Below are 27250 nucleotides of genomic sequence, written 5' to 3' on the forward strand. Positions count from 1 at the left end.
AGTATTGTTAACTGTGTGGGGGAATGGGGATGATGATAAAGGGCCCCTTTCTAGCCCACCCTTAATGGAACCTAAGATGCATCTTAAGGGATGAATAAGATGCAATGAGACATAGCAGTAGGTTAGAGGGTGAGGAGAATTAATACAGCACTGTGCAGGAAGAACAAGCTATTTTCACCACTGATGCCAGATACCTATTTGTAGGCAATTACAACCACATCAGTGATACAATTCTATTTTATTGCACTTCACTTAGAATTAGACACAATATAGTAAATCACAATGTTACAGACATAAACCAGTGTATACAAATTGAATATGACACTAAGTAGCTACAACTTTTACCAGAAGTGGTGTAAATCCTCTACCCGTACATAGACACCACTATTTCCCCTTGCTGTCTCCGAGCAAACCCAACATGCTGAACATAGAGATTGGTATACACTGGGAAGCAACTTGGCAGGCGAGATGCCTTCTCGAGTGATGTGTTTGAGTGTGTGATAACACAAGTCTGGTTATCAAGCCCGAAAGGGTTGTATGATGGAACAACGCATGCCTGAACCACGCGTTCTTAACCATGAACGCGTCTTTACCAGGGACGGCTCCTCCGCTATGGCGGAGGAGCATTGCCCCACTGCTTTTAAGTAGTGTAAAGAAGAGAAGCATAAAAGGATAATAACTTTAAGTTATTAACATTTCATGCTTCTTGACGTGTCCTGCTGCTTTGCGGTGGGCGGGTGGGAAGGGCTGCTCTGCTCTCCGAGAAGGGCAGGGGAGGAGTGGCTTGCCCACTCCAAAGTGAGCAAGGACTGATTGGTCGGCCCTCTCGGGCTGTCCAAACCAGTCATGCGCACTTCCCTGTTCGTCATGCAGGCTGCATTACGGCATGGATGGAGAACATGCCCACTCCTCCAGCACCTGGCTGAGCACTGTGTCACGGAGCTCAGACCAATCACAACGCTGCCATTGCAGCATTGTGATAGGCTTAGGGGAGGGAGCCTGGCTGCCTGCTTCCTGTTCCTGTCAGAAGCAGGAGAGCAGGAGCAGAGAAGACGTGGACCCCGTTGAGGTATGTTTAGCTTTTAAAAAAATATATATATATTATTTCGCCCCCCGATTATTTGTCCCCATGCCAGCCACCCTGAGCCCTAAACCTAAAAACGGACACCTACCCCTGTAAACTACCCCAACCCTGACCCGCCTACTGCCCTCAACCCTGAAAACCGCCCTTTCCCCCAACCCGCCCTGAGCCCTACAAACAGACCCCATGTCTTAAAAACTACCCTGATCCCGTCCCCTGGCCCTGAGCCCTAAAAACGGACCTCTACACCAGTAAAGCACCCTGACCCAGCCCCCCCTCCCCTGAGATCTAAAACTGCTCTCTGCCAAACCCGACCCCCAGCCCTAAAAACTACCCCACCCCCAAAAAACAGCCATATTTATTGGGGCAAGTCCTTCGCAATGGCTGAGTAGCGTCTCCCCACTGGCTCAGAGCCAGCAGGTGAAAAATGAATTGAAATTCTATCATCCTTTTACTTTTCACCTACTAGCTGAGCCAGCGGGTGTAGGGAGGAGTGGGGCTTAGGAAAAGGAGGGGGGAGGAGGACTGGTTAGTGCTCTTCTAAGTGCGCATGTGTGTTTGGAGGGCCGTCTTGGGCCGGCCAAACACACATTTGCAATTAGGTTTCTCCAACTGGGCTGTATTGAACAGCTGGGCTGGAGAAACAGCGCAGACTCCTTTCCTGAGCGGAGCGTCAATCCAGCCCGCTCAGGCCAATCCCCGTGCTGCTCTCATAGCATGAGAGCAGCACGGAGATTGCACAAAGAGTCTGTGATGCTTTCCCAGTTTCTGCTGGGACCAGGAAGAACACAGAGGAGCGAAGCGATGCAGGAAGTGGCCGGCAGCTTCAGGTAAGTTCATTAAAAAAAATATATATATTATTAGCCCGACGCAGTCCCCCTCCCGTTCTCCCCCACGCTCCACCACCTTTTGTTTGTGGCAACCTCCACTGCCTAACAGCGTATTCTCCCGTTCCTTTCTCTTCCTGTTATCCTGTGTCCGCCTATCCACTCTGCATATAGACCGCACATTGCCTTAACCATGCATTTTTGTTGTTAAGGCATATGCGTGGTTAAGGCAAGCGTGGTTCGGCATTTGGGTAAACGTCACGTGTAACTGAGCCTGCGTTGTTAAGGCCATTTCCCACCTGAAAGAATTGAGGTTAATAAGCATGGGAGGTTTACAATGAGATCTAGTTTGAGGGGATGCTTCATAAATATTCTTACTCACGTAGTGGTGGTGCAAGTGGACTGACTTCCGTTCTGGGATCATATGGGCACCCCACCTGATGGTTTTTGACAGGGATTCATTCCTGTGCTGTCCCCTTACCATGTGAGATTACAAGTAGTAATTCCTTCTCGCGTGGACTTGCCCATCCATCTAGAAGCTTCTGAGATAGTTTGAAGGCCTGTGCTCCTGGAACCCGTTGTCTTGAGGCATTCCTCGTATACGAAACCAATCTGAGGCCAAGTTCAAAACTAGCTACTGTCCCTGGGTTTAAGCCCCAGGCTTGAAAGTACTGAGCTATATACCCTGGTAGTTGGACAGTTGCCTCAAACTCAGATATAATCCAAGCACTCTGCAGGGATGACAAACATTGACCAATAAATGCTTGTGGTGGGCTAATATGTCACACTATTAGCCATAAATCTACGCACCGTAGGATGATCTCTCATGCTCAGCTATAAAAAAAACACAACTGGACGTAGCCTGTTGCACACCTCTAAACTCTACTGTTCAGTAACCTTAAATAGCTCTTTAGGGCCTGGTAGTGGCTACCAACCTCATGCACCTAACTGGAAAACCAAGGACTGAGCAGTGACCCCAAACAATCAGCTACAAAATCCTGGACTGAGCAGTAACCTCACACGTTCAGCTACTAAATCCTGCCAAGAGGAAAAACCTCACACAATCAGTCCTAAACTCAAAACCTGGGCCATAACCTTACTCATTAACCCCTTCAATGTTGATGACGGCCCCCAGCCATCATGCACTACGGTGCTCGTGTGCTGATGGCGGCTGGGGGCCGTCATAAACCCGCTCACTTGCGATTCTGCCGCACAGGCTCAGAATCGCAGCCGCATGAAAGGGGTTATTCTGCAACCTACTACATTCAGCGTAGAGTCACAAGTTCCTGGAGCAGTAACCCAGGCAGGGACTGCTCCTCCATTGGAGCAGAGAAGCATCGCCCCACTTAAATGCCCTCCAAACAAAGCCCCAGAGATGAAAAAATAATAATGGTTATTTATTACCATTTTATTTTTCACCCACCCGGGCCGAACAGAGCGTCAGGATGGGGCAATGACAGCAGCTGGGTGGAGGGTGGGCTGCCTGGGCACTTTTCATGGTGTGCATGTCTCTTTGGCCGGCCGTCGCAAGATGGCCAGCCAGACATGTGCACTTTAAACCTCTCAACCCAGCTGTCTTAAGACAGCACGGTTGAGAGCAAGTACAGGTATTCAGTGCGCTGTGGAGAGCCAAGACAGGCCGCTTCCTCCAATCACGGTGCTGCTCTCATGCTTTTTCAAATACAGTGGTTCTGTTTTTGGCCTGATTAGGTCCGGGAGGACAAGAGTGGGTAGCGAGTATTCAATAAACGCTAAGGAGCAAAAGCTGTAGGTATAGGTAGAAACAGTTATTTATTTGATCTTTTCTTTTTTGAATATACATAAATACTTGTACTTATACTGTATTTTCAGGTGCTCAGGTGAATAGTATGGTGCAGGACGTGACAAAAGTGAACAAAGTGAACGGACTGTCACACAACAACAAACAAGGTTAAAAAACAATTATATACAATAGAGAGAGTAAGAATCCTTGGGTATGTCGACGGCGTTTCGATCTATGTAACTTTAGATCATCATCAGGACTGATGAGCTTCCTGAAACTGTAAAAGTTGGTATTTTAGTTACACGATTTTTATACCTACATATTTATTTATTTGGGCTTGCAGTCGTTGTGCTCCCCGAGATTAGTGATATAACATGCACATGTTTGTGTTCCATCACATGTGCATTCAATTCTATTAGCAGGGTGAAGGTACATAAATTCCTCACCTTAGAGTGCAACATATATGTGTAGCCAAAAAGGCTATGTTTAGGGGCTTATTTGTCTATTTGGATGCATGCAAAAATTCATTATAATCATTTAATGAATGGATTTTTAATTATTATTATTACCTTGCCAAGGCATTTTCAGACAAGGATGATATTTGTATACTTTACTAATGGCGGTTCCGGCTCTCACTACACTGTGAGCAACGGATGGTGAGAGACTCGGACCCCAACCTGCCCCGCGACCGCGCCAAAACTAAAGTAAGTACGCCAAACTGAGGGTCTCCTAGTCGCAGATTGTAATACACTGCTTAACGAAGTAGTAAATACGTTATGTTCTAGTTTCAGGCGCCAAATATTCATCAAATGCAGAGCGACGAACGCGCTTTAGCTGACCCCCTACCAGCTTTAAATACTGCCTAAATCAAACGTAAGTGTACGCTCTGTAACAATGTTGCTTTAGAGCTCCCCATTAATTAACATGGGCTAACAGTACAATTCTTTCGTTTTTACCGATTACTTGCCCTTATAGTTTTTAGGCGCCGGTAATTGAACTTTTCATACCGAGGATAAGGAACACACATTTTCCCTCGCGCTGCTACAACAATTAAGTAAGTTCACCCGTGCCCCTTACGCTACCCAATGCTAAGGTTAATTGTGCACTACCATAGAAAAGCAGCCCATAACCATTAACTATCTTGTTTTTTTGGAAAACAGTCCATGTAGGACCCTCGTCTAAACTAAAGTGACAGAGCGCTACTTGGATTACCTAATTGAGAGAAGATTGTCTTTAATTAATGTGTAAGTTCCTTCATTCTGCAATACTGAACCCCCCTTTTTTAAAAATAATGACCAATCCGCTTCTAACAAGAAGCATTATTAACTGACACTGCCCTTTTACCTCCAAGTATAACCCAGATTTTAAATTTGCAAGTTTTAGTAATGAACAGCCAATTCTCTGTGAAACTAATTACAGTTTATACCATTACTAGATTCTCTCCAGTAAGCCACCATCAACTAAAGTATACAAATATCATCCTTGTCTGAAAATGCCTTGGCAAGGTAATAATAATAATTAAAAATCCATTCATTAAATGATTATAATGAATTTTTGCATGCATCCAAATAGACAAATAAGCCCCTAAACATAGCCTTTTTGGCTACACATATATGTTGCACTCTAAGGTGAGGAATTTATGTACCTTCACCCTGCTAATAGAATTGAATGCACATGTGATGGAACACAAACATGTGCATGTTATATCACTAATCTCGGGGAGCACAACGACTGCAAGCCCAAATAAATAAATATGTAGGTATAAAAATCGTGTAACTAAAATACCAACTTTTACAGTTTCAGGAAGCTCATCAGTCCTGATGATGATCTAAAGTTACATAGATCGAAACGCCGTCGACATACCCAAGGATTCTTACTCTCTCTATTGTATATAATTGTTTTTTAACCTTGTTTGTTGTTGTGTGACAGTCCGTTCACTTTGTTCACTTTTGTCACGTCCTGCACCATACTATTCACCTGAGCACCTGAAAATACAGTATAAGTACAAGTATTTATGTATATTCAAAAAAGAAAAGATCAAATAAATAACTGTTTCTACCTATACCTACAGCTTTTGCTCCTTAGCGTTTATTGAATACTCGCTACCCACTCTTGTCCTCCCGGACCTAATCAGGCCAAAAACAGAACCACTGTATTTGAAAAAGCATCATTCCACCCCAGGTTCTAATAAGTGGGGTTCCCTTGTTTATAAAAAACACGCTCTCATGCTGTGAGCAGTGCCAGGATTGGTCAAAGGAGAAGCTTTGTGCCTTGCTACAGGAAGTATTTCACCAGAGAAGGGAACATAAGTAGTTCTCCCTTAAGTCAAAACCAGACTAATAGGACTGAGAAGCAGGCAAAGCCAATAAGTCTGGGGTTGTCAGTCAGGCTTTTTGGTTTTATCAATGCTTGTTTGGGTTTGGTGTGATTCTCATAAACTTTGGGGCAGATTGTACAAGGCACCGACGCATCTGCATAGATGTGTCAGTTTCCTTGAGTCACCTCCAAATGTCCTTGCACTACCATGAATGCGCTGTATTCACAATACAGTGCACCATGGCGCAAGGAATTACAGATGCTTCAGAAATTCTGACGCATCTTTTGGAGGAAAAGTGATGCATTGTTGGAGTTTGTCACAAAAGTGACGCAACTCCAGCAATGCGTCAGAAAACAGGGAGGTCCCATGTAAAATGCCCTGCATCAATCCTTACGCCTGGTCTGAGCAGGCTTAGGGATTTTGACGCAGTGAAGGCCTAGAGTGACGCAGTGAAATCTTGTAAATTTAACTGCGCCAGTTCTACGTGGCTTTTTGCATGGGAACGCCCACCCTGCATACATTATACCTGGGGCAGGTATAATGTGAGGCTGGGCTTTACAACGTGACGCATCTCCCTAGATGCGCCACGTTGTAACTGGGCTGCAACTTTTACGCTGCCGCTGTGTTATGTTATGTTATGTTATGTTATTTATTTATTTCTATAGCGCACGGCTACTCAAAAAGAGTGTCCCGGCGCTTTATTGGAGAAAGAGACACAACTGCAACATACTAACATAACACCAAAAAGACTAAAAGAAGTGTGGGCCAGAGACTCACAGAAGACCGGCTACTGAGTGAACAGCCAAGTTTTAAGGCCTTTCCTAAAAGCCAGCAGGCTAGTGGATCCCCGCAGGGCCAGTGGTAAAGAGTTCCACAGCTGAGATGCCAGCAATGCAAAAGAGCGGCCTCCAAGGCGCGCTTTCTTTACCCGGGGGACAACAGCAAGGTGCAGGGATTCCGACCTCAGAGACCTGGTCGGATGGTAAAAGACCAGTCTCTTTTGGAGGTACTTAGCTCCCCCCTTGTGAAGAGCTTTGTAGGCCAAAGTCAGCGCCTTAAAGGCGATCCTCTTGCGAATAGGAAGCCAATGTAAAGTTGCCAACAGGCCCGAGGCCCTGGAGCGCCGACTAAGGCCGAAGATTGCCCTGGCAGCGGCGTTCTGCACCACTTGAAGCCGCTGCAGCAAGTACTCTGGAAGGCCCAGGTAAAGAACGTTGGAATAATCCAACCTGGACCCAATCAGAGCCTGGACTGTCAGCGTTCTGTGTTCCACGGATAACAGAGGAAGGAACCTCCGCAGCATCCTAAGGATGCCAAAGCACATGCCCGACACCCCCAGGATCTGGGATTTCAAGGTAAGCCTGTTATCCATCTTCACCCCCAGATTCTTAGCAACCTGAGAGGAGCAGGACGGAGGGAACATATCCAGTGGCCACAAAAGTGTGTGGCTGTGTCACAAAAGTGACGCAAAGGCAGCGCAAATGTGACACAAGGGGCTTGTAAATCTGCCCCTTTATTGTTGGGGAAGCTGTGAGGCCCCTGTCAATCTAATATTAAACAAATGGCGGAAAGCAATGTTTTTTTTGCTCAGAAAAACTGTGCATTGCCATAGTGGTCCCCGGCACTGAAGGGGACCACTTTATGTGTGGATATACTGCTTGTCAAAGGACATAATGCCATCACTCACAGTGACGTTCGCCAATGGCTGAAGTGCTCTAGCCAACTGGCCAATGTCGTAGTGGGCTGTAGAAAATGTGGATGACAGAAAACTAGACCAATGGGTGAAGAGGCCTTGCTGAAAGCCCCAATAAGTAAGTATGTTATACCTATAATTTTTAGTAAAACCAAAAAATGTACATATATAATTTTAGCAAAATCACAAGGTCTTGGCTAATACCATACCTGAAAAGACTTTTATGCTGTGACCTTGACGTTGCCATGACACAGACTGACGTTTATTTTGTTTGTGAATATGCCTTTCAGCTCAGGGACATCTGACCAAGCAACCTGTGTGCTGCTGTGAGGGACTCTGTCCCAAGTGTGAAGTGCCACCAAGGCTGGAGACCCTACCTCCAGTATGACAATGTGAGGAGCGGGTCTCACATCATCGGCTGAGGGAGAACGATGAAGAGATTCCTCGTGCTTGCTGCCAGGAGAGAGCAGGAACGTCTCGACTACCTCTGGGGGAACTGAGGCACCACTCAGCATGCCTGAGGCCATCTTCCTGAGGGCTGTGAATGAAGCCCTGGTTTACAGGTGATTGTCTACAGTGCGTCCTTTACAGCGCGGATGAATAATCTGAAAATGGTGCTGATGCGACTCAGCCACAATGTAATGACCTGGGGATGCGGTTGAATTGAGCAGAACATCCCAGTTGTGTGGATTCCTGAAACTGACCCATCTGACTGCAGAATTCATGTAATTCTTCTGAGACCACACATCCCTCCCTTCCTCCCACCCCACTATACTGCGGAAACCGCCTGGTGTCCTAGTGTCCCTAATTTAGCAAACTGCTTACGGATCCACTACATATCTGAGACAGTTTGTCTCAACTTAAGTGTGGTATACATAGGTTACTGGGATGCTAAGTAAGTGATCACTACGTTATTGAAGTTTCATAGTGACTAAAAGTGGGGGTCAGGACAACACTGTGAGGGGCAAGAGCAAAAGGAAAAGTGGGCACGAGTCCTAAAGAGCATCTTGAGGAGGGAGGGCGGTGGTTGGGATTTTCTTTTTTTATCAGTGGGCGAAACAGTAGAAGTACTGGGGATGTTGGGAGGCGGGAACAATACGGAATGCGCATGAAGAGTGGTGGGTATTTGAAGGTGGGAGCAGCACACAGAGGCATAGTGTCGGGGTGTCCATAGGGGCAGTTGGCTAGGCGCAAAATTCTTAGGGACGCAAAATTTTAAAAGGAAGTATTGCACCCCCTAACCCATTGACCGTTAGCACTCTCTGAGCTAATGGGTTAGGGGGCACAATACTTTCTTTAAAAAATATTGCCCTGGGTGCTGGCAACCTATGCTACGCAGCTTGCAGCACATGAGGGAAAGTACAAGAAAGCACAGGCACTTTCCTGCAGTACTGCAGGAAAAAGGAAAAAAGTAGTTCCCTGAAAGTGAGTGGTGGAAGGATACAAATCATGCAATCAAAAGGATGATAAAGAAGCTATGCACCAGAGGAGGGACCAACACAAGAAGGGAATGGAAAACCGATGAATAAGAAGCAGACAAATGAGAGTGACAAGAAAGCCAACCAATTGTAAGCAAAAGGCTGGGTCTAAGCCCACTTTAAGTTTCTGGTATCGTCCACAAGATACCGTTCAACGTAGACAAGGCCTAAAAATGAAGCCATTTGCACTTAGTGAGCCTGCAGTATAATCAGGTTACTGAAGGTCCACACACAAAATGTAATACTTTGTTACAAGGATTGCTCAGTTGCCAGAGTTCCCAACAGTCCCTGAAAACTGGCCTTTCACTCATCTATAAAGCAGAGTGCTGAGCTAGAACCCCCTCACCACTGGGCAATGATCACTCATGCGCACATGCATAGCATCATCATCCTCAACTGCACCACCAATGATGGGTAATTACCCAGACTCCCCTTCTCTAGACTGCACTGCACACTCACCCACTCAGCAGCGTATCTCAGCTCTGGTAAGTAACCTCATGCACTCCCCTGTAAGGTCCAATGTCCTCTCAGAGTAGGCTCAGTCAGGGCCGGACTGGCTGTAGCAGGTATTGGGCATTTCCCCCGAGAGGCTCGAAGGGTGGGGCCGGGTTTGTAGTGGTGAAGGCGGTTTGGTTACTGGTGGCCGGTTTTGCAGTGGTGCTGCAATATCACCCCACAGTAACAAAAGCGGAAGTGCTTCACACTTGTAACCCAGGGGGCTCATCTGAGAAAATTGCCTGGGCTGGTTTGGGTTTCCAGTCCGACCCTGGCCTCAGTCACATGCCACCTCCTGTTTTTGCAATTCGGGCCAGGAACCAACTGTTTTTCCCACGGTGTATGCCAGCAGCTGGGTGGCGCGCCAGGCCCCACATTGGCACTGGGGAATCCCAGCGGAGGCGTCAGGCCCTGTAAGTGCCCATTCATCAATCCACAGCGGATCCAAATGGAAGCGTTTAGTGGCACTGGGCCCGGAGCATGCAACTCTCTTCCAGCCCTGGGCACGCTGTGTTTACACCATCTATCAGCCACCTAAAAACAGGGAATAAAGAGCCTCTCTAGTGTGGCATTGACAGTCACCACCACAGAAGCAGATTGATGGTGACAGGGCTGCAGTTTATTTATTTATTTAGCAGTTTTATAGACCCTTCAGGTAGCAGAGCGCTATAGATCAGAATACGTATCTTACAAGGAGCAGAATATATATAATATATAATATAGCATAGCATAATATAACATAGCATAACATAACATAATATAATATGATACAATATAATATAATATAAAATAAAATAATATAATAAAATATATTATAATATAATATAATATAATTTAATATCATATACTATAATATAATATAATATAATATTATATAATATAATATAATATAATATAATATAATGTCATATAATGTAATATAATATAATACCTAACATAGGGTTGTTGACTATGCAGCATGGGTGCCAAAAAAGCGATCTAATACACATGCAGTGTCTGTTTCCGAAATTAATGGATAAGAGACAAAAGCCTTCCGTAAATTGCATCGATTCCCACATTTTTAATCGCTTTTTTAAAGGCATCTTAAAACATTATGTGACTGAGTTCCACACACTAAATGCACTTCAGAAGGTGAATTGTTTTAAAGTTGTTTTGCCTTAAATCCTGGTGTTTGCAGTGTTAAAGTATGTGTAAGGTGCGATAACAATAACAGCGGCGGAAAAGCCAGAAACTTCATAGGGACAGATGAATCAGAGTCAAGTCTGCCCCTGCAAAGTAGGCCAAAGCAAACGAAAGAATGAACACATAAATGACGCAACTTAGGCCATTTTGGATAATTATTTGCAATTATTTTTTATTTTTGTAAAAGGTGAGCTTTTATTTTATATTTTACATTACTATACTGCGCCAAGTAATTATTCAAATAAGCCATTTTCTACACCAATACAGAAAGATTCAATAACTCCCTCCCCTAGGATTCCACCAGTTTCTTGTGTGATGTGAACTATGTAACGGTTCAATTGCATTGATGATATATATATGTATATATATATATATATATATATTCACAAAAAAAACATAGGTTTCAGGGACGTTATAGTTAGTTGAACATTTAACTCATATAAAACCAGAGGAATTCGCCTGTTATAGTTAGTTAAGCTAACTATAACTGGCGCGCCCGCAACGCACTGCTGATGATGTCAAATATTACATCACTCATGACATGGTCAGTGACATCACTGATGACATCTCAAATGACATCACTGATGACATCACTCATGACATCATCCAGTGAATGTGTATTTCTGTAAAGGTAAAATATGTTTCATATATACATGTCAAGGTGTATTGAAGAATGAATGCCTTTACAAGTGCCTAAAGGAATTATTTCATTGTGCGTGACTGACTGTTTAAGTGAGTGATTGAATGTGTCTTACAGAATGCATGGGTTAGTGACTAAACTGTGCAAAAGTCTATATTAGTCTCTCCGTTGGTGTGTAAGCAACTGCATGGGTTGCTAAATAGCTAAATGAATGTCTATATAGGTTATTGATTTGTTGTCTGAGTATCTGTATGGGTCCCTGTGTGTCTGTGTGGTTGGGTGCGTGGGGGGTGTATGAGTCTGTACAGAGATGTCTGAGTGGGCGATTCAGTGGTTGTATGGATTAAAAAGTGCATCTGCAAAGGGCTGTATGGGTGAGTTTGTGTGTCTATGGGTGTGTTGTTGAGTGAATAAATGTCTCAGTGGTATATCTTTGAGTAACTACATATGTTTTAAGGCAGTAGATGTGAGTGTTGGAGTATATTAATGACTATACATGAGAGTGAGTTATTTTAAGAGTGGGTGTATAAATGTCTGCTTCTATCAGTGATTGTATAAGACAGTAAATATGTGTTAGTATCTGTATAAATAAGTGATGTGGTATGTCTAAAAATAATGAAGTTGGTGTGTATAACTGCATACATGACTAAATGGGTATGTGATTGATTATTTGCTTTACTGACTAGGTGTGTGAGTAACTCTATGGATGAGTGGCAGAGTGTGACTGCATGTATAGATGTATGAGTGCATATTATAGTCCTGTATTGATGAGTAACTACAAGTATACGTGACTGGATGTGTGTGTAGACCTAGGAAATAGTGAGTGGTATGTAGTATATGGCATTCCACTGTGTATGGTTTTGAAAATAGTAGTCAGCATTTTAGAATGGGTGTATCAAAGTTTATATTAGAGCATCAGTATGTGCATCAAATTGTCACATGCATGATGTCATGAGTGATGTCATCAGTGATGTCATTTCAGATGTCATCAGTGATGTCACTGACCATGTCATGAGTGATGTAATATGTGACATCATCAGCAGTGCATTGCGGGCGCGCAAGTTATAGTTAGCTCAACTTACTATAACAGACGAATTTCTCTGGTTTTATATGAGTCAAATTTTCAACTAACTGTAACGTCCCTGAAACCTATGTTTTTTAGTGAATTTCTAAGGTTTTTTAAATGCTAATTCCTAACTCTAACGTGCCTGAAACCTATGGTATTTTCAGTGAATTTCTATGGTTTTTTAAATGATAATTCATATTTTAATGTTTCTAAAACCTATATTTTGTCTTTTTTTTTAAAAATATTTTGCAACTCTATTATACTTTTTTTTACTTTAAAAATTATGTAATGTTTTATATCTTCCCCAAAAGATATGTATATATATTTTTTTTTCAGAGAAAACTGCACTCCCATTCCGGTAGCGTACTAAGCTCCATCACCACGTGAATCCTATCCGCCATATTGCTAAACTTGTAAATGATGCGCATTTCGTATCCAACGACTTTGTGGCACCGCATCCCGCGTAACATCAAATACGCATGAAGTCACCCCAGCTGCTACTTTGGTATCCGACAGGTACAGTACCAAGCCACGTGTTACGTCATGTTCGTATGGGGTCACCCCTGCTGCCCGTTGGGTATGCAACAAGTACACACTGCCAGGCCCTGTGTTCGGGTAGCAGCAGCACCCCCCCCCCCCTAGCGCCTTGAGACCCTCCGGGTAAGTAGAGCGCTCTATAAATGCCTATGATTGATTGATTGATTGATTACGTCACAGACATATAGTGTCGCCCCGGGTATGCCATTCCCTCGTTTTTTTTGGTCTCAAAAGTATATCTAAATAACTTTAAACAGTATATGAAAGCAAGTGATAATCTAAAATATTTCAAACATTTATATATTTCTAACTAATAAACTTATATTATGATAAATATATTTTGTCAAAATCGCGTTGGGTGCGGCCACCTTGCGCGCTCGGTCCGCGATTGCCATGTGACCTTAAAAAAAAGTGTTTGATTGCTTCATAACATTTCCCATTGTAACAGTTGGACGACCCCACCCATTTTACTCATTCTCTCTACAGCGTTTGATGAGAGACACCTCTTCTGCTTAGAGAGCTTTTTAGATAAGTTTTTTTGCTGCGTACACATATCTTATACTACACACAACATGCAACGATCATCTTGATCAATATTCATGGTCTGTACATTAGCCTTCCACGTGTGATTGCCATGCATCTCAAACGTTCCATCAAAAAACAAATATGTGTTACACGATGCCCCTGGTGTGTGTGTGTGCACATTATTGTGCTCACTTTCGGCCTGGGTATCCATGGCAGTAGGAAGTATCAGGAGCCACGGTCAGAGTGCACATCCTAGATCACATGTGACAAACAGTAAACAGCAATGTGTAGATTTATTTTGCTGTACGCTCTGTTGACAGGCTTTACCAATATACTAGTGTGTTATATGTGAGACTTTCAGATTCACATTTGACATGTATTCCTTGACTGTAATGAGTGTTATCACTGTGTATGAAGTAGCCTCACTGCTGATCCTCCCTCCATCTGACCACATTCACATGTGTATGCTTCGCGATAGCAACACTTTCAATATTAGAGCACACCATTGACATGTGTGTCTGGGCATATCCACAACCTTGACAACGACATGTGATGTTCACCATTCAATCTTTTCAAACACCATCTCATTAACAATAGTTGCCGCCCTCCCGACACATGCTACACTAAGTAAATTGCACACTCTGCGAGGTTAAAACTACAAAAGAAACACACATAAGTACACTTCCTGGCCCGACAGGAACTGAACAACGCCCAGGTCCCCGGAATAATTATTCACACCCCTACGCTGGCCTGGCGTATGCAAGCCCAGCCCACTTTACGTACGCATAAATAGGATAACCACGATGATGCACGTCCCTCTTCTTCCACACTGCCTCAGGTGATATGGCCGCATCCACCTCGCATATCACAATGCGCAATAAAAAAAAAGGGATCCATGAGGTGCACACCATCCTGGCAATCAACACGGGCTCTAAATTGTCAGCCCTAACGCCCGTCGTCTACGAAAGGGATCCATGAGGCTTCCACCATCTTGAAATCATCACTCCAGCTGCACTGCTGCCCGTAGTGTTTGCTCACACAACAATGACAGCAGGTAAGCAGAGCGGCCTGGGTGCACAGGGCCTCCAATTGAGCACGGTGAGACGGAACGGGTGGGGTGCATCACCTTGGCTGCATAGGTGTGAACATGCGATGTTGCCCTCCATAATGATGTGATCTCCGACCTTATTCAGTCACATCTCTGTCTCTTTTTAAGTACCTGCTGGACCTTACTGTAGGCCTGAGCCTGTGGGCAGCGCTGCCCTACAGACACGTGTTAAGTGCAGTGCTGCGGGAGGGGTGGGATGCATCAGCCTGGGTGCGCAGCTGCGAACAAGCTATGTTGCCGTGCATATTGATGTGATCTCTGACCTCATTCAGCCACATCTGTCTCATTTTAAGGACCTGCTGTACCATACTGTAGGCCTGAGCCAGCGGGCAGCGCTGCATTACAGACACGTGGCATTGGCTTTTAGGGCACTGTAGTGAGCTCGTTACTAAGTGTACATGCACACAGATTTCCGCCACTGCATTACACGCGCACATTATGCTTCTAGCATGCGCTCTGTTACCTTATATATGAACCTTCGTATAATGTATTATTATTTAACCTTGTGAATTCTCAAGCACTCCAACTCCTCTTTGAACCACGATTACCACTAACTGTTGGTAGATCGTACTTCAAAAATGAAGGATGTACTCAACTCCTGTTTTCTATCAAGCTTGAAATAAACCTTCATTAACCTCCAAACGTTTCCACCATTAAATTATTTCTCCCTTTTCAGACATTCAATTGATTGGCTCAAGAAGGGCGGAGCGGGAGCTCACCTCGCAATGATGCCCTGGGCATTCTGACGCCTTCCATCGTGGTATCAAGATACCGTCCCCGACCGGAGACCTGGTCTCCTACCGTACAAACGTACCCCGGACTTGGAGCTTGCACCAACACATCGTGGGACACACCGGTGGTGGCAGGTGAGCAGTGAAGCCTCGGTGTGCAGGACCTATAATTGAGCACAGTACAGGGGAAGGGGCTGGGGTGCAGCACCCTGGGTGCACAGGTGCAGGCAAGCGATTTTCCGATAGCTAATAATGTAGGACCATATTATCAAAGAACGGCAATAACATTATCGCAGCTTTAGCAGCAGGAAACTGCAGCTAAAGCGGTGACAATGGGCTTGATAATATGCCCTTGTGAATTTCCATAGAAGCCCAGGTTCGCACCAGAACCTGGGCCTCTATGGGAATTCACAAGGGCATATTATCAACCCCTTATCGCCGTCTTTAGCGGCAGTTACCTGCCGCTAAAGCGGCCATAATGTTATTGCCGTTCCTTGGTAATATAGCCCCTAATCTCTGACCTCATGTGTTTCATTGTAAGGACTTGCTGAACCACACTGTTTTTCGCGGACCCCAGCGTCCTAGACAAACGGGTGATGGAAGGGTAAACACTAAGGGCTGGGTGCAGTAGGCCGACGCTCTGTCTCCTCCTCCCTCTCTTCTTTTGACTCTCCCTCCCCTTCTCCCTTCCACCCACTCCCCCTCCCTCCCATTCTCACTACCGTCCTTTCATTCGGACTACCCCTTCCACATAGCACACATACTTATGTTTAATTTTTGTTGTTGTCTTGCAGGTTTCCTACACTGCTTCGACTGGAGTCCAACCCACGTTTTTTATATTATACTGTTTGTTCTATTAAACTTAAGTTTCTATTTATTTGTGTTTTAATAAAGGTTACTTTTTCTTCAAATAAAAAACGGAGTCAATAGATCTTCTTTTTCTGACAACACTTGTCTGTTTATAGGAGATTATGAGGGCAAATCTTTCTAATATTACAGTGCACCTACCAAACATAATCCAACTGACTATTACACAAATGAAGCCTGGGTAATTCTACAACTGCAAGAGTTCTATGAGTGTATCACTTTATAACACCATGAGTACTGCCCGTGTGATTACAGAACCGATAAGGCACTGCCTAGGACCACCGAGGCTTCAGGGACTGCCGAGGCCCACCCTGCATATTTAAATAAAGCCCCAGGATGTGGCGATCGCCGGACTTCAGTTGGCGATCGCCGGACTTCAGTTGGCCTCGACCCCCCGAACAATTAGTAAACAATACCTGGGAAGGTGGCGATCCCCTAGGCTGCAAAACGTCTCTGTACCCTTCCGCGCTTAATTTACATGTGACTTTAGGATCCCCAGTCCTACAGAAACCCCGCAATATATTAATTGCATTGGCCACAATACATTGCCCACCAGTGGCCACATTTAAATGAACGGGTGAGATCCCCCTTTTATTTTTTTGTTTATTTTTTCTCTCCCTTTTTACCAATCCGCATCCCCCCTCCTAAAGCGATAAAAGGTTTTCCTCCTCTCGCTTCAAGTAGTCAAACAAGGATTTGCTATCACAAGGTGGAAGCACCAGCCCTCTAATAGCAAACACAAATGTCCCACGAATGCACACCCTGGGACATTGTATGAGCTGCGCCTGAGAAGTCGCCCTCTCTAGGACCATGATGAATTTGTTACTATAAACGCATACTAACACTACTTACACACGTGTAGTACAGCAACCAGAATGTAGTGAAGAAGCAGAGGAAGCGCAAAATCTAAAAATATAAATCCTACCAGAAGTCAGATGACATAGTTCAATGAGCTGACGACCCTGGCATGAGTATAAACAGCTACACGAAGAAAATAGGTCTTCAGCACAACGCAAGCAATTTTGAAATATTGGTGAGTGGTGCCTTCTTTTGACCTTCTCTCGCTCGTCGCCAAAATTATGTAGTGAAGAGGCAGACAACAGTGGATTTAATAAGTGGATTTATTACAGGAAAACGACACCTGAAACAGCCACCAACAGGAGCAGACAGCAAGGCAAACGTCTTCTCCAGCACCGTGTGCAAACTCTGCAAGGTTCCCTTCATGACAGCCCTATATTTTAACATTACATACTTAGATTCTAGTAGAATTACATACTAACATTCTACTATGACTTACATTGGAATACTACACAGAGCCCATGACTTTACAGCAATGAGCTCATGGTTTCATCCAAGAGTCTTGAGACCGTAGGGGTAAATAGTTTGCTTCCCACTCCCTATATTGTATAAACGCAAACTAACACTACTGCCACAGGTATGCTACAACACCCAGAGAACATCACTTTACAGCAATGAGCTCACAATTTAGGCTCACGGTTTAATCCCCAAGTCTTCACACCAGTAGGGGTGAGTAGTTTGCTTCCCACTCCCTATATACTATAAACGCATACTAACACTACTTACACACATACTACAGCGGCTAGTATCCTACAGCGCCCAGAGTCCATCACTTTACAGCAATCAGCTCGGTTTGATCACCGAGTCTGCACACCGGTAGGCATAAGTACTTCGCTTCCCACTTCGGGTATAGTATAAACGCACGGTACAGGTCAGTAGTTTGCTTCCCACTCCCTGTATGGTATAAACACCTACTAACACTACTATCATGCGTATACTACAGTGCCCAGAGCCCATCCCTTTACAGCAATCACCTCGGTTTCATCCGCAAGTCTTCACACAGCTAGGCGTGAGTACTTCGCTTCCCGCTTCCGGTATACAATAAACACACATTAGCAGTCAGTAGTTTGCTTCCCACTCCCTGTATGGTATAAACGCCTAATAACACTACTTGTACATGTATGCTACAAACACCAGACCACATCACTTTACAGCAATGACCTCACGGTTTAGGCTCTCGGTTTCATACACGAATGTAGCACCATATTATATCAGCACCATGTCACTCTAAGCAACACCGCACTTTCAGTCCGGTTACAGTGACTACTTCGTTTCGCACTCCCCCACAAAGCTTACAGTGCTCCTACCTTCCTTTCTTACTTTTTTTCCCCTTTTTTCCCTTTACTCGCTTCAACTGAATCACAAAATGGCGGCCAACACTTCCTAGTTGCAACCGCATCGCAGCCAATAAGCAGCAAGCTCATGCTCATAATGCCTCAGCCAATCAGAGGGCAGAATTCCCTAATATCAATATCTGTAAATTTTGATATTTCTCAAAAACTACTGAACGGATTTACACCAAATAAACAAAAGCGTGCTTTCTACACCAAAACCCTTCTCCCTGCCAAATTTGGGATAATTCTGTTCACCCGTTCGACCTGTAGCCTTGTCTAAACTTTCCTATGGAAATTAACATGGAGAAAACATGTTTTGGGACCCCCCCTTTTATCTCGGCCCCCCTTGACGAATCACCCCCAAACTATCAACATAGCAGCTGATATGAAGAAAGAATTAGTTTTCAAAATTTCATGAAGATTCATCAAATGACGCCAAAATTATAGGCAAAACAAAAAACAATTCTTCCTATGGAAACTCGGTCCTAACTCTATAACTACCTACTGGCAACCGCCAGTAGGTAATAAAGAACAAAGTAGAATAGTTCCTTGATTCTTTTAGCTTTCAAAACTTATCTCTATTACTGTCATTCTAATTTTCCATATAAACAATTTTATTAATATTGAAGTACACATAAAAGTCACAAATGCAACGTATTCTATCAACACACTTTCTAGAACATTCTACAACAAGTGGAGGTTAAAAGTTCATACATTTTTTTAAACCTAACAATATTTTTTTGCAATATTTTCTCGAACATTTAATGGCACGTGCAGGTTAAAAGTTCACGATTGTTTTAAGTTCGAACACTGCATTCCAAATGCAAGTAGCAGGTGTGGTTGAGTTGATCAAATTTTATCCTATAATATGTACTCCAAGTTCAAACTGCTTTTTCCTAGCCAATCACAAAGATGCTTTTCCACAAAACGAATGTGCACCCTACTTTTAAAAAACAATGCTTTTCATCTCCCAATCAGTTACCGTTTTGTATGTGAAAAGAAACTAGTTCGCCATCTTTAAACATATCTTTTATTCTATGAAGGAACTGCATGAGCTACAGACATCTTTCCATACCTTCCAGCCATACCTTCAAAATGCTACTGTGGATCGTAGGACATAGTTATGTTTTCTGGTGCAAGAGGTATGCAGAATAAAGACGTATTGACTTAGATCTCAGTTTACAAAATGTGGACATTAAATGGTTTGGACAGAGAGGATTGAAGTGGCACCAATTGTGGCCATTGGTTAAAACCTGTTTGCATCTCCAGCACCCTGACCTTGTGATTGTGCACTGTGGTGGAAACGACCTAGGCACATTGACTGAGATCTGTTTGGAAATGCTTATGAAGGACACCTTTGAACAATTTATGGTACTTTTGCCTCAAACTGTCTTTGTATATTCCAATATATGCCCAAGACAGAAGTGGAAACGGTACAAACAATTTTGTCCTCAGATTTAAAAATCTTGGAAGAAAGTCAACAAAACTGTGTTTGCATACCTCAGAGACCACAAAATGGGCTCCATCTACAACAACAACATATGTTTTGATATGGCGGATATCTACAGAAGTGATGGAGTACACTTCACAGATCAGGGAAACCGAGTGTTCCTGAATAACTTGAAGCTGTTACGTTTAGCCACCATGCACCCCAGGGAGACCCACAATCGCTCTGGTCTAGTCAACTCAATGGCCTCCCAAATGGTCAAGAGACAGAATCTCGGAGTACCCTCAACATCTTTCCAGCAGATCTGGGATAAAGCCGGAATAATCTTTCCCCAATAACTCTGGAGAACAGGTCACTCCCACCATAGATGCAAATAAATGCCCACCTAACCACAACCCCGCGGGCAGACAGGAGAACTCAGAAGACCCATTTTAACCAAAGCAGTGCTTGTGTAATAGGTCCTGTGTAACAACTTAAGTTGGATTAATTTGAACCTGGACCTAATCGCAACCTCCCGAGGAGAAGCAAGGGCCTCCCTCCAGTCCTCGTCATCAATTTCACCCACATCTGCATTCCACCTTGCCCAAATTTTGACCAGAAGGTTGGGTGAGTTATTGAGGAGTTTACGATAGGTTAGAGAGACGGCCTTATCCGGGAGATAGTCATCCAAGAGCCTATCCTTCCAAGGGGAGGACACCGGCAATACGTCTCCCTTGGAGAGCACTTTGGACAGTGCACTACGCACCTGGCGATAGCGGAAAGTTTAATTCTCGTGCAAGTCAAATTTCCGCTGCAGGTCACCAAAAGGCATGATCGTGCCTCCCACCCATATATCGCCTACCTTTGACAGTCCAATCAAGTCCCATTCATCGAACCCAAGCTGACGCCAAAGCAGACTCAAGTGACAGGAATCAAACAATGGCATCGCTTGTGTAAGTCTACCCCTCCAGCCGAGAGCCGAGTTCGCTAAGTGCCAAATGGTGGCAGTCGTTGAGGTGAGAGTTAATTTGGGTTCTAGTTTTGTCCCGCCATATGGCGCCCTTAAATAAGTGTCAGGCAACATATTGTGCCTATCCATTATGTATGCCGGATCAGTAAAAGGCGGATTCATCCAGTGATTGAGGATAATAAGTTGTGAAGCCCAGTAATAAGACCTAATGGCCGGCAACGCAATACCACCATCATACCAGCTCTTGGTTAGTTTGGCCAGTGCGATTCGGGGCGGGCCATCGCCCCACAGCAGGCTCCACACCACCGACTCTATGAAGGTAAAATAATGAGGCGGGACACGGTGTGGAGTGTTCTGTAGTGCATATAGGAAACAGGAGAGTGCCATCATCTTGTAAAGAGCTGCTCGCCCCAAGAGTGTAAAAGGAAGAGTCTTCCAATGTTGGACGTCAGCTTTGGGATGCAGAAGAGGGGGCAGTAAGTTGCATTGATAGAACACCTCTGTGTCTGTCCTGACATATATACCCAGGTATCAAAAGCCCTCAGTCACAATTTTGGCCCCACAACCTGAAGGAAGCAGGGGGGGGGGGGGCACTGAGGATGTATATAAGGGGCTTATCCCAATTAATGGTGTAGCCGGAATATTTTTGAAAAAGGGTAAATATGTGGAGGACATTATTAATCGAAAATCTGGGCTTAGCCAGGTATGGCAGAATATCATCCGCGTAGAGGGATACTAAGTCCCTCCTGTCCGGTGAACAATTAAGTCCTCAAATTGTAGGATCACCCCTGAGCCAAATGGCGAGAGGTTCAAGCGCAAGGGCAAAGAGCAAGAGGGACAATGGGCACCCCTGCCTCGTGCCCCACCCCAACTCAAAAATCGCCGACCTACACCCATTCACTGCGATTCGCGCCAGAGGTCTCGTATAAAGAAGACGTGCCAAAGACAAAAAACGATTGCCAAAACCGTACCTCTCAACGACAGCAAAGAGAAAGGGCCATTCAATCATATCAAACGCCATTTTGGCGTCCAAGGACATAATGGCAGAGTCCTCCTGTATTGTAGCCGCCCGCCCCAGTACCCCAAGCAAGCGGCGCAGGGTAAGTGCCGTATTTTTGGTTGGCATAAAGCCATTCTGATCCGGATGTATCAATTTATGAAGAAGGGGGGAGATGCAAAGAGCGGGGATCTTAACCAAGATTTTGACCTTGGGGTCTAGAAGTGAAATGGGTTGATATGAAGAGCATCAATTTGGAGGCTTCCCTGGTTTGTGAATAACCGCCAAATTGGCTAGCAGCTGAGTAGCCGGGAGGACTCCTTCGTGCATACTTGCATTGTACATACGCAGTAAGTAAGGGGCGATGTGTGAAGTCACAGCTTTATGCAGTTCAATCGGGAGCCCACTGGACCTCATGGCCTAACCGGATTGTAGAGAGGAAATAGCCTTAGAAATGTCCTCGACTGTTAGCGCACCTGAGAGTCCAGGCTCAGCAGCGGCAAAGTAGCCAGCAGCTCAGCCGCCTCCTCCTGCGTGGATGTAGACACCGGCAAATATATCTGACTAAAATGAGAGGCAAAGGCGTCTGCAATACCAGCTCTGTCATGATGCAGAACCTCACCCTCATCCACAATTCTGGCCACCCATCTATTGGCTAGGTCTCTCCTGTCAAGCCAAGCCAACAACTTGCTAGCTTTATCGCCAATTACATAGATCCTATGTTGAGAGGCCCTATAGTAAGCCCTGGCCACTTCGTTCGACATATCTCTGTATTCCTTTTGCTTGATAGCCAGCTTATGCGAAAGCTCAGAAGACGCCCCCAACACTAAGTTGTGTTCAAGGACTGTGATCTCAGCTTCGACAACCTCTAGTTGGTGCCGCTTTTCCATCTTGTGCCTCACCACAGCCGCCAACCCACACCCACGAACCACGGTTTTAAAGGCTTCCCATAATATCATGTCAGATTGAACCGATCCATCGTTCTCTACGAAGTATTGTTTGGTTACCTCTGTCAATTTTGAGCGAATTTTGGGTATTTTGAGATACCAAGGGCTGAGGACCATATCTCGGTGGCTTACGGCGGGTGTCCCGCCATAATAAGTGACAATTAGCGAGTGATCAAAGATATCCCTAGGCAAGAAGGACAATTTAGAAAATAGGGGAAGCTGGTGAGCCTTACGACTGCACTTGTTAGTTTTGTTTTAGTGTCAGGATAGGAAGTGACTTTGAATTTCCAGTGTTTTTCTTTCACCGCTGGTCTCTAAATTGGGTTTTGGGTAGCAACTAGATCTGGCACCATAATGGCCAGGTGCCTCCATTTGGCCCATAGCTATACATTAAGAGTGGATACAGTGCACACGTATAAATTGTGAACAGTGCACGGAAAAGGGTAAACATAAGTAAACTGCATTATCAACTTTTTTCTCCAGTTTTACGCCAAGGAATAATGCTTCATCAATAATGGTTTTTCAAATGCTGACTTGCAACATACACAAATTAATTACCAAATCAATCACACACTACTTTAGATTGCCTTCTCCGGAAAATATACTAAACCAAGTACAAACTTCAATTTCAAATGATGGATTAGCACAAAGTTTCCGGAATACCTTAATGAAAACAATAAATAAGTTAAAGAGCAAAGAGGCTCAACAAGGTGTGTTCTCACTGAGTCAGCAGATAAACTTATATTTGTCTGCATTTAAACTGCTTTCACAGTGCATGAATTTCACATGGAAACTCACCCTTTTTAGGTGTATGTTTTGAAAGCACAACTGTTGCATAGACTTACTGTTTACAACCTACATAGAGCGAGCTTTCCCGTTGCCCCTTTCCCCATGTTTTTTGTGGCTTTCTTGGTGCAGCCAGCGGTTTGAGACTTTGTCACTCACTTCTTGGCTCACCATAGGGGACAGTGGTGGCTCCTCCACATGGCCGTCAGAGCGTCGCCCCTCTGCTTTATGGCAGTGCGAGAAGCAGAAACGTAAAACTGTATAAATACCATTTACGTTTCTGCTTCTCGCACTGCAAGAAAGCAGAAGAAAAGTATGCCTGGTTGGGGGCGGGCAGGTGGACGGGTCAAGGAGGAGTGGCTAGCCCAATGTTATGGACACTGACTGTTTGGTCCGTCCCAGGGCCGACCAAACCAGTCATAGCACTCTCCGTTTTCTCCATGCGCAGCCTGCATGGAGAAAACGGCCTCTCCATAGACGCCTGTACGGAAGGCGTCCTAACCAATCACAATGCTGCCTTTGCAGCACTGTGATTGGCTTAGGGGAGGTGAGGGGGGCTGCCTGCTTCCTGTGAGTACTGACCAGGAGAAGTGACGCGGGAGTCCTGGACAGGAGGTGAAGGTAAGTTCTATTTAATTTCTTTTTTTTAAAAATTTAATTAACCTTCCCTCTCCGCGCGACACCCCACCCACAAGTCATACCGGCTTTGACTGATAGGAGAGTATACCTCTCTAACATTGTGCTATTGGCTGGTTGGGTATATCCTTCCACCTCCGCTCAAGCCTGCAATAAACTGCTGAAGGACCACTTTACAACTATGCCTCTATCTGTCCACTCCGGCTGGCTTTAACAAGCTTTCACTGAATTCATTAGCACATTAAACCCGAACATATTGGCTTTATAAGCGATTGTACCGGTTGCATTCATCCCTGCGTACATTGCCAGCTTCACTGTCCTTAGCAGATGCTGAATTGCCTTTGTTTTCAAGCTTGCGCCAGAGATGAAGGATAACAAGGACACTGACGTCAAATCAGACCAAGGACAGATTCAGAGCTTTGACTCAAGCCTTTGTTGGCTCGCTCACCTACTTAAAATAGTAGCTTTGCAGGTTAATGCATCTGTGCCAAAAACTAAGAGTAGCCTACGGGTCAAATATTCGAGGCACACAGCCCTTTGAGATTCATAAAACAAGTACCCTTCTGTAGTATTTATAAAAACCTATTTCATTTTGATTAAAAGTGGTAAAATTCTTTTTATGCTTGAAACACATCTTATATCATTGAGATACACTTCCAGAAAGAAACTGTACTTACAATCAAACAAACTAGCTAAATCATCCAAAGAAACTTACAGAAAGAAACTGGAGACAGCACCCCTCAGCCTCCCAACTTAAACTTCTCTGTCAGTCCAGAAAGACTTACAACAGGAACATCCTCAAATCCCAAAAAGTGTTCTTCAGATCAGATTTGGAAAACGCCAAGAACAGACCCTGCAAGCTCTTTGAAATAGTCAAACACCAATAAAACAAACTAGCTAAATCATTCACAGAAACTCCAAAGTCTCCTCCTTCTTTACAACCAAAATGAACTCTCTAGGAAACAAACTTAAATCCACCTCTAACTTCCCACCTACTCTTACCAGGACCCATCTCTCCTCTCTTCCCCCCCAGGCAACACCCACAAATCAAGATCACTGGTCCAACTTCGCACTATATGATGACAACTCTATCTCGAAAATTCTATCCTTCTTAAAACCGAATACCCACGGTCCTGCACAGCGCCGGAGGGTAGTCTTACTACTTGGCGTGTTTTTAATTCTTGACACACAGACTTCCATTCGAACTTTTCTGCTGAATCTGAGTAGTCATTTTTATTCATCACTACCACTTGAGCACTGCACTTTTTTCAATACCACTCTACGATGAGCTACATGGCTGGAGTATTGACATTCTTTCCCGCACCGGCACTATATGGTTGGATGTGGTGTTGAATGACCAGAAAACACCCACATGACGTAAACTCCGACATAAAGGTTGGGCTGATGGGTCTGGTTCTAGCGCATGTTTCTCAACGACTTTCGCACACATGCATCCAACTGTCTCGCAGTTACTAGCATAGTCACACATCATCCCCAGACCTGGTCTGCTCTGTTGTGTGTTTTGTAATTTGATAATACGGGAGCGAGCAGACAGGTCGTTAAATATTCCCCTGGACCCTCCATACACATGTTTGTTTTATTAGTATTTTGATAAAATATTGAATACAAAAATATCGAATTCCTATCTACAAACAAGTACAAAAATATTGAATCAAAAATATTGTTTAAAAAAATATAGTCAAAATATCGAATTTTTTTAAATGTCTTAAAAGTAATTTAAATTAATGAAATAGAAAAAATAATTAACTAAAACATACTTAAAAAATACCTAAATAACCTTCAAATTATATAAAATAATTAATTTAAGCTATAAAAAAACATAAAATTTTATTTTTTTAAACATATACATATATTAACATAATATTAATAAAAAACATACAATATTTTTACCGTAGGATAGCGGGAGGGTAAAATTTACTATTACCACTCCAGTGAGTGCAACAGTAGGGAAAGCGTTGGATAGCGTAGGGGTAAAAATTACTATTCCCACTCCATTGAGTGCAACAGTAGGGAAAGCGTTGGATAGCGTAGGGGGTAAAAATTACTATTCCCACTCCAGTGAGTGCAACAATAGGGAAAGCGTTGGATAGCGTAGGGGTAAAAATTACCATTCCCACTCCAGAGAGTGCAACAGTAGGGAAAGCGTTGGATAGCGTAGGGGTAAAAATTACTATTCCCACTCCAGTTAGTGCAACAGTAGGGAAAGCGTTGGATAGCGTAGGGGTAAACATTACTATTCCCAATCCAGAGAGTGCAACAGTAGGGAAAGCGTTGGATAGCGTAGGGGTAAACATTACTATTCCCACTCCAGAAGGTGCAACAGTAGGGAAAGTGTTGGATAGCGTAGGGGTAAAAATTACTATTCCCACTCCAATGAGTGCAACAGTGGGGAAAGCGCTGGATAGCGTATGGGTAAAAATTACTATTCCCACTCCAGAGAGTGCAACAGTAGGGAAAGCGTTGGATACCGTAGGGGTAAAAATTACTATTCACACTCTAGTGAGCTTAACAGTAGGGAAAGTAAATATTTAATATATTAAGAAAAATAAATTAAATATCAATATCAATCAATAAAAAATTAATTAAAAGTAATTATCAATTTAATATAAAATAATAATGTATCAATTAAAAATACAAATAAATATTCATTATTAAAATTCATTACCTATTAAAACAAATTAATTACCAATTAACAACTAATGATTTAACAATTACAAATTAATTACCAATTAATTCAAAATAAATACCAATAAATACATTAAAATATTTAATTAATTACAATTAAGTAACTTCCCACCCTATTCCCTTATAAACCCACAACCCGCTACGGAAAATAAACAAAATTCACATAATTATCAATTAATCAATTAATAAACATTAATTACCAATTAAAAATTAATTAATTACCAATTAAAAATTAATTAACAATTAATTCAAAATAAATACTAATAAATAAATTAAAATAT

This window comes from Lissotriton vulgaris, unplaced genomic scaffold, assembly GCF_964263255.1.
Source record: "Lissotriton vulgaris unplaced genomic scaffold, aLisVul1.2 SCAFFOLD_958, whole genome shotgun sequence".
Lineage (NCBI taxonomy): Eukaryota > Metazoa > Chordata > Amphibia > Caudata > Salamandridae > Lissotriton > Lissotriton vulgaris.